Source organism: Callospermophilus lateralis, unplaced genomic scaffold (genome assembly GCF_048772815.1).
Source record: "Callospermophilus lateralis isolate mCalLat2 unplaced genomic scaffold, mCalLat2.hap1 Scaffold_957, whole genome shotgun sequence".
NCBI classification, from domain to species: domain Eukaryota; kingdom Metazoa; phylum Chordata; class Mammalia; order Rodentia; family Sciuridae; genus Callospermophilus; species Callospermophilus lateralis.
The window spans coordinates 475382-485054 of record NW_027517743.1 but is presented as its reverse complement, the minus strand read 5'-3'; the positions used below and the strand labels follow the sequence as shown (position 1 = coordinate 485054).

Sequence of the window (9673 nt, the reverse complement as noted above, 5' to 3'; positions counted from 1 at the left end):
AGACTTCAACCACACCAACTATGCAGAAACCAGCATGGATCGGGGCTGGGAGACCAAAGAAGGTGACTTCACTAGACATAAAATCAGGGATTTTAACTGGCATTTTAGCTTGGCCATGTCCTACATCCTCATGTCCCTGTAGCCATCAACTCCAACACAGTCCCTTTAGGATGGTAATAAATTACACCATCAACATGGCGTTCCAAACCCCACCCTTGCCAGGGACCACCACACTTTTCCTGGGAGAGGCCTTCTCTATCTCTATGTCCCACCATCCTGTCCAGTGCTGCTGGGAGCCACAGCCAATTAATATGATGCATGGCATTTTTGATTGAAAGGTGATGCCAGCTAGCCATTGAGATGATATGATTATGTTAAAAATTACATTCATATGGATACCGGACTCCCGCTGCGGGACTCCTGGAGAGTTCCCATTGGTTGGGAAAGTGCAGTAGGAGGGAATTCCGGAGGAGGAGCTTGCGCTGGAGTTCCGGAAAGGAGCAGCAGAACGCCGCGTGGGTGGATCGGGAAGCTTCCCGGGTGTTGGCGGTTTTTTCAAATAAAGTTTGTTCCTGTTTGAGTGGCTCGTGATCTTGTGCCCAACCAGACAGCGGCAACTGGTGGCCCTGTACGGGGAGCGCCTGAAGCTTAGAGGTGAGTAAAATTGCTCGCCCCTGAGGGAAGGCGACAGAATGGGTGACCATTTCAAAAAACAATGTGTTCTTCTTTTGATTTATTTTGTTTTTGTTTCAAGCTGCCTATCCCTAGAATTTTCTCAGGCAAACTGGGAAAAATGGTTGGCTCAAGGCTTGAAGTTGTTTGGCCCGGAGAAAGAGAAAATTGATACAACTATTCTTTGCTCCGTTTTTGTTTCATTCTGTTTCGGGTTTGTTTTATGCTACCTAACTGGGTTGCGTTACCTTTATAGTAGATTAGAAACTAGTAAAAAACAAACCGAAAAACTGTTAAGTAAATTGTTAGAGGTCCAAACTGTGGTAGAAAACATGTCAGGTCAAGCAAAAGAGAAGGTCTCTCCAGCTAGTCAGACAGAGGAAAATTTGAAGAAAGAAAGCTTAGAGGAAAAACGACCATCAGTTGGGGAGTTACAACAGGAGGCTGCTACTAACTCCGTTCTATCACCAGAGGGCATAATTCAACCAACAGCTCCATCTGCAGCTGAGCGGCCCTCAATTCCTGTAGTTAATGCACAAAATCCTAAGGCAAGATCCCAAAGACTAGCATGCCCTGTACTTGAGCAGGCAGGAGGGCAACGAATTCACAGCGCTCTAGATTTCAAAACAGTAAAGCAATTAAAGGAGGCTGTAACAACCTATGGCCCGCAAGCACCCTTCACCATAAGCATGGTCGAATCTATTACCAACTTAGACATGACACCAGCAGATTGGGCTAACATGTGTCGATCTGTGCTAAATGGAGGACAATATTTGTTATGGAAGGTTGCCAATGAGGAATTCTGCATGGAGACAGCTAGGCGAAATACAGCAGCCGGTTACCCTCAAAGAAATCTGGAGATGTTGTTAGGAAAGGGACCTTATGAGGGTCAACGGCAACAAATTGAATATGATACTGGTGTATACGCACAAATTGCTGCAGATGCAGTTAGGGCATGGAAAACTTTACAGGGGCATGGAGATTTACAAGGACAGTTATCTAAGGTAATACAAGGAACTAACAAACCTTACGCTGAATTTGTAGATAGGCTTATTCAGACAGCTTCTAGAATATTTGGAGATGTAGAACAAGCAATGCCATTTATAAAACAACTGGCTTATGACCAAGCAAATCGTTGCTGCAGAGAGGTCATTAGACCATGGAAACATGAAGATTTAAACACATATATTAAATTATGTAGAGACATTAATGAACAAGGACAAGTCTTAGCAGCAGTACAACAGGCTTTAGATGCCAGGCCAAAAACATGCTACAATTGTGATCAGACAGGACATTTTAAAAGGAATTGCCCCATAGGAGGAGGGTTTAACAAAGCTAGGTATCAAAGGAATAGAATACCAGGTATTTGCCCACGATGCCGTAGAGGGAGACATTGGGCTAATGAATGCCGTTCTCAAACCACCATAGAGGGCACTCCGTTATCAAAAAACGGACAAGGATCAAGTGTTTACCCACGATATCGTGGAGAAAGGCATCAGGCTCCATTGCCAAAAAACGGACTGGAGGGCCCAATGCTCCGGGGCCCAAAACCACAAATATACGGGGCAATGGAGGAACCCAGCAGCACCATCAAGGTAGTGCCCAGGACACATTATCCATTAAATCCCTCATCAGACAAACTAGAGGGAGCGCAGGGCTGGACATCTGCGCCTCCGCAAGAGCAGTACTAACTCCAGAGATGGGAATTCAAATCATTCCCACAGGAGTAAAAGGACCTCTTCCCCAAGGAACGGTAGGCTTATTATTGGGACGCAGTTCTTCCACACTAAAAGGACTTATGATAAGTCCTGGGGTAATTGATCCCGATTATGAAGGTGAAATAAAAATTATAGCTAGTTCTCCAAGAGGCATATCAGTTATCTCACCAGGGGATAGAATAGCACAGTTACTAATAATACCCAGCCTACATGATAAATTTTCTAGTCGTACTGTAGAAAGAGGTACCAGGGGATTGGGCTCCACAGGTGTAGATTGGGCTATGCTGTCTTTAAATTTAGATTCTCGCCCCATGCTAAAACTAAATATTCAAGGATACGACTTTAATGGGCTACTGGACACAGGTGCAGACCTTAGCATCATATCTAGTCAGGAATGGCCAAAACATTGGCCATTACAACAAGCCACTCAAACGCTTCGAGGCCTAGGAGTGGCTACTAATCCCCATAGAAGTGCAATGGTATTAGATTGGAAGGATCCTGAAGGATGTGAGGGAACTATACAGCCATATGTATTGGATCATCTTCCTATAAATTTATGGGGACGAGATGTCCTAGATCAATTAGGTTTGACGTTAACAAATAACATCAATCCTAATGCGCCCACTACTAGGGCTAGACAAGGTTTTAAAAAAGAAAAAAGATTAGGAAAACAAGGACAAAATATAGCAGCACCAATTCAAATAGATCAAGGAACAGACAGACATGGGTTGGATTTTCAGAAAGGGCCACTGAGACAATAAAAATTACTTGGAAATCAGAAAGACCAGTGTGGGTTCCTCAGTGGCCCCTGACTAAAGAAAAGATACAAGTAGCCCATGATCTGGTTAAACAACAATTAGCGAAAGGACATATACAACCTTCCATATCTCCCCATAATACTCCCATTTTTGTTATTAAAAAGAAATCTGGTAAATGGAGATTATTACAAGATTTAAGAGCCATTAATAATGAGATGGTTATTATGGGACCTGCTCAATCAGGGATTCCCCAATTGTCTGCTTTACCAAAAACCTGGTATGTTTTAGCTATAGATATTAAAGATTGTTTTTTTTCAATTCCTATTCATCCTGAGGATAGTCCACATTTTGCATTTACTATCCCTGCACTAAATCATGAAGGTCCTGATCAGAGATATGAATGGAAAGTACTCCCTCAGGGGATGGCTAATAGTCCAACTATGTGTCAAATTTATGTTAACAAAGCAATCCAACCACTTAGAAATCAAAATCCTGAACTACAAATATTTCACTATATGGATGATATGTTATTGGCACATAAAGATAAAAACACACTGCTAGAATGTTATGCCACACTTACAAATTTATTAAAAGGTTATAATCTAGAGATAGCAATAGATAAAGTACAATTAAATCTTCCAATTAATTATCTAGGAGTTCTGTTATCCTCAACCATGGTCCGTCCACCAAAAATTCAAATACGAGTAGATCAACTCAAATCACTTAAAGACTTTCAAAAGTTATTGGGAGACATAAATTGGATAAGGCCTTATCTAGGCATACCAACAGGAGAGCTAGGACCTTTATTTGATATCCTAAAAGGTCCATCAGATCCAAATTCACCCCACATGTTAACGCCTGAACAAGAAAGGCATTAAAAATCATTGAAACATATATGGAAAATATGCACTTGGATAGAATTGATATAAGTTTGCCTTTATTATTTATTGTACTACCAACAAAAAATATTCCTACAGGAGTATTTTGGCAAGAAGGTCCATTATTGTGGATACATTTATCTTATTCTCCTAATACTATTCTTACTAGATATCCTGAGGCTGTAGGACAATTAATACTCAAAGGAATAAAAGCAGCAAAGGGAGTGTTTGGGATTTCTCCCAATAAAATTATTACTCCATATAATATGGATCAAATTGATGAGTTAGCCAATGAGTTAAATACTTGGGCAATAATCATGTGTAAATCTAATGTTTCATTTGATAATCACTTGCCATCTAATCCTTTGTTGTCTTTTTGGTCTAAACATCCTGTAGTTTTTCCAAAAATGACAAGAAAGACGCCTATCATGAATGCTCCAAATATATTCACTGATGGGTCAAATAATGGTACAGCAGCAGTAGTTACCCCTGATCAAACTTTTACATTTTTAGTACCCAAACAATCAGCTCAAAAGGTAGAGCTTAATGCAGTATTACAAGCTTTTATGATGTTTAAAGATTCCGTATTTAATTTATTTTCTGATAGTCAATATGTAGTTAATGCTATAGTATCCCTTGAAGATGCAGGTAGGAATTCCCCTTCTTCTACTATTTTTTCTTTGTTTTCCACTATACAAAGTCTAATCTGGGACAGAAAAGATCCATTCTTTATAGGACATATCAGGGCACATACAGGATTGCCTGGAGCCCTTAGTTTGGGCAATGAATTAGCAGATAAATCTACACATGACATACATATTTTCTCCACAATAGAAGAAGCTATAAATTTTCATAAAAGGTTTCATGTCAATGCTAATACTTTACAAAAACGTTTTAAAATAACTAAAGAACAAGCCAGACATATAATAAAACAATGTCAAAATTGTGTGACATTTTTACCACAAGTTAATCTTGGAGTCAATCCTAGAGGACTGATACCTAACCATATTTGGCAGATGGACGTCACACACTTGCCAAAATTTGGAAAATTAAAATATTTGCATGTTACAGTTGATACTTCTTCTGGATTTTTGATGGGCTCCCTTCATGCCGGAGAAAAAACTAAAGATGTTATAGCTCATTGCTTACAAAATTTTGCCACTGTGGGCGTTCCAAAACAGTTAAAAACAGATAACGGTCCCGGTTATACTTCTACCTCTTTTAAACAATTCTGCTCATCATTTGGCATTACTCACATAACAGGAATTCCATACAATCCACAGGGACAAGGCATAGTTGAAAGAGCTCATCAAACTATTAAAATGTACTTATTAAAACAAAAGGAGGGAATTGGAAAGGGGTATATATCCCCCAAAGATAAACTTAAAATAACCCTCTTTACTCTAAACTTTTTAAATTTGGATTCATCAGGACTTAGTGCTGCGGAAAGGCATATGTATCCAAAAAATGTGCATAAGCCTAAAGTTCTTTGGAAAGATATTCTAACAGGACAATGGAAAGGTCCTGACCCAGTAATTGTCTGGAGTCGGGGCTCTGTTTGCGTGTTTCCACAGGGAGAACAGCAGCCGATTTGGATTCCAGAAAGACTAACTAAAACGATTTCTACAGATCAAAAAAAGATGATTTGACTCAAATCCATAACAGCTGATACCCAGAACTCCAGCTTGGCCATTCTTACATCTGTGACTGATTAACCAGGATGCTTTTTTCAATATCTATTTTATTATTGCATTTTTCCATATCATAAGGTTCTATTTTATTTTTGAGCTCATACAGACCTAGGTTGATGTTTTTCTGATCAGTTTTATTTTTTGACTGTGGAGTTTTTAACATTGCAATGGAGATTTCACCTAGGTGAAACTACAAGGCCTTTACTATTGTCTTATGTGTTGTATGTTATATGTGCACACTTCTGTTTTGTGTTATGTGTCTATATGTGCGTATGTCCATAGATCATATATGAGGAGTGCTCATAAAAAAAATGGATCCAAGTACTTTTTATTATTCACGTAATTTTAATGGTTTAACTTAAATTGGGTAAACAGCTGTTAAAAATTATTTTAATATGTGTACAAATAAGCAGGTTAACAAATCTGTTTGTTTATTTTCATCTTTCCTTTTCATTATATTTAATAATTCTGTTCAAGATAATGTAAATTGTTCTAAAAAAAAAATGTTTTCTTAGTACCTGTTAAAATGTTACATTTTTTTTCTTTTTCTCTTTAACATCATTGTCAGAATTCTTATTTTTCATCCCAGTGCCGGTGAAGACAAAGATGAAACCAAACTACAACTTCTTCGATAATTATCACAACAAACTGTATAAACTGATACATCAATGATCTTGGGAGGAAATGGACATATTGATAGATTCCTCCACTACAACAAATTATGGTAATGCTGGCGTATCTTTGCTGATGTGTCACCAGTGATGCAATTTTCCCTAGGAGTCGTCAATTGATGTGGTGTTGTGGCATTTCTGTATCCTCCTCCCTTCTACTAGTGATGGTCTAATTTTGGGGGCCAACAGAGGTGAGGCAAAGAACCTCACCCCCCCACTGGCACCAAGGCCAAATCTGGGGGCCAACAGAGGTGAGGCAAAGAACCTCACCCCCCCACTGGTGCATAGGCCTATCCACAAGTATGGCTATATGCTGGACCGGTAGTCAGTGACGGGTATGATCCGATTGCAGTGGTATCAACCTAAGACAGGAGGCTGATGCCTAAAGGTCAGTTTTCCAATGACGGGTAAGAACCATATGTTGAATTGGACAAACCTAACAGGCACGGTCCCTAGCCACATTACTTGTTGCTTAATTAAACAGAAGGGGGGAGATGCTGGGAGCCACAGCCAATTAATATGATGCATGGCATTTTTGATTGAAAGGTGATGCCAGCTAGCCATTGAGATGATATGATTATGTTAAAAATTACATTCATATGGATACCGGACTCCCGCTGCGGGACTCCTGGAGAGTTTCCATTGGTTGGGAAAGTGCAGTAGGAGGGAATTCCGGAGGAGGAGCTTGCGCTGGAGTTCCGGAAAGGAGCAGCAGAACGCCGCGTGGGTGGATCGGGAAGCTTCCCGGGTGTTGGCGGTTTTTTCAAATAAAGTTTGTTCCTGTTTGAGTGGCTCGTGATCTTGTGCCCAACCAGACAGCGGCACAGTGCCACTTGTCACAGACCAAGGAGCTCCACTGGGATGACAAGAGAAAGGCCAGCATACCTCAGTCCACTCACCAGCGGAGGCCTTGGTCCCCACCCACTTGATTTGGGCACAGATATGCTTTTCAGTGTCACTGTAATGAGTACGACCTGATTCTCATCAGCTCCTTACTGTAAATGTCCAAAATCATGGCCCAATAGGATACCAGAGGTGCAGGTGATTAAGTCAGAGGGCAAAAGATGGTGATGTTGTGAGATCAACCCTTTTAATTGGAAGGATGATGCCTGTTCACCAGCAGTTTCCTCAGCGCAACCTTCATATCCTTGTTTCTCAGACTGTAGATGAGGGGGTTCACAGTTGGTGTCACTACAGTATAGAATACCAAAACTAGCAAGTCCAGGGTTGATGGAGATTGCGGCAGGGGCCGTAAATAGGCAAAAAAGTCAGAAGAGAAGAATAGAGTCACAACAAGGAGGTGAGGCAGGCATGTGGAGAAGGCTTTGGACCTACCTGCTCTAGAGGGCATCTTCAGCACAGCGGAGAAGATGTGAATGTAAGAAATATCCATGAACACAAAGCAGACAAAGTCCAACAGCAGGCTCAGCCCAATGACCATTAGCTCCCCAATGTTGTAGGAGCAGGCCAGGGCCAGCAGCTGTGGGACGTCACAGAAGAACTGGTGAACATCAGGAGACCTACACCTGGGTATGGAGAAGGTAGCTGCTGTGTGCAGGATTGCATTGACACCTCCACTGACCCAGGAGGAGGCTGCCATCTGCATACAATCTCCACGGCTCATGAGGATCTCATACCTGAGCGGGTGACAGATGGCCATGTAGCGGTCATAGGACATGACTGTGAGTAGGGCTACTTCCGTTGTGGCAAAGAGGAAGAAGAAAAAGACCTGGGAAACACACTCAGGGAATAAAATGGTGTTGCAATTTGTCAGAGAGTTTGTGATGGATTTGGGAACAGTGATGGAGATGAGGCACAGATCCAGGAACGACAAGTTCTTTAGGAAGAACTACATGGGGGTGTGCAGCCCATGGTCCTTGGTGATGAGGGTGATGATGAGGAGATTCCCAAGGAGGGCGGCGAGCCATCAGGAAGAGCACAAGGTAAGTCATCAGGAAGAGCGCCGCATGCAGGATCTGGAGCTCCCAGATGTTAGAGAAGCCCATGAGGAGGAAGGAGCTCCCAGAGGTGAGATTGTCCATCTCTCTGGATGTCCCAGCATTTACTATGAAAAATAGAGAGTGTGAGCTCAGGCTTCACCCAAAGGCTTCACTCTTCTGTTTTCCTGATTCCCTTCCTCTCACTCATCCGTGCATGGATCAGGAAATGTGAGATGACCTAAAACTGACACCAGCAAGCCTCCATGAGGCTATTTGAGCACTGTGTCCACACTGTGTGCATGATGGAAGAGGGAGGTCAGCCTAGTCCAAATCATGAGGCTGTCATCTAATCTGCACAAAGGTCTACGATCCATACCTGACTCAAACGTTACATACTTGACACTAAAATAGAAGAGGCAGGTTCTTTGGAGCCATCAGTCCTAAATACAAATTTTCACTGAGGCACTTATTAACACTGAGACCCTGAATCAATTATCCAAACATCATTTCCCTCAATTTACAGTGTAAGTTTTCCACCTGGTCTCTGATTCATTTGAATAATGCACATAAAATATCTAACAGTTTGTGAACAAGAAGGTCTTTAACCCATACTACTTCCATATGGATTCAGCCTTCCTTCATTATGGCAAAGTCAGAAAAACATTGAAAATGTGAAAACAATAGAAAAAATACTGAGTGTTGAGTCTAGTTGCATGTTATTACTTTGAGCTACTTTACAGTGCTGGAGGTTTTAGGATGTTGTCAACTATGAAGATCATTCTTGTTCATAGAAACAGAACTGATTCAAATTCTCATGTAGTGCAGTAGGTTGCTGCTCTGTGGACCATGTCATTCACATCCCTCTGTAAACCCAATCCTGCTCCATTTGCCTTGAGTGTGACACTTTGATTTCTCCTCTGAACCAGTTGTGGTGTCTTGCCAGTCCCTCCTTATTTAATGAGCTAGACCAAATTTTGTCCTGCACTTTTTATTGACATACAGTATCTGTGCATATCTTGGGGCAAGTATGAGTGATACGTAATGATGGAGTCAAAGTAACCAGCATTTGCTTCTCTCCAACACGAATCACTTCCATGTATTGGGTAGGAACATTTAGACTCTTCTCAGTATTTTGAAATATGTTACAGACTGTTGAAGGCTAAGGTCACCCTACTAGACACAGGAAGACAACACCATACGTTCTCACTATTTGTGAAAACTGTAACACTGACCTCATGGAGAGGAGAGTGGAACAGTGTCACTGAGACAGGGAAGAGTGGGGAGAAGTGGGCCCAAAGAGGCAGGAAAGGCAAAAAGACACAGTCAGGAGGAATTCATTCTGGGT

At 41.4% G+C, this 9673-nt stretch overlaps 1 pseudogene; it reads right to left on the bottom strand.

Annotated features, from left to right (window-relative positions):
* Positions 1–7478: 7478 nt before the first annotated feature.
* Positions 7479–8430, bottom strand: LOC143385753 (olfactory receptor 14A16-like; annotated as a pseudogene).
* Positions 8431–9673: the final 1243 nt, after the last annotated feature.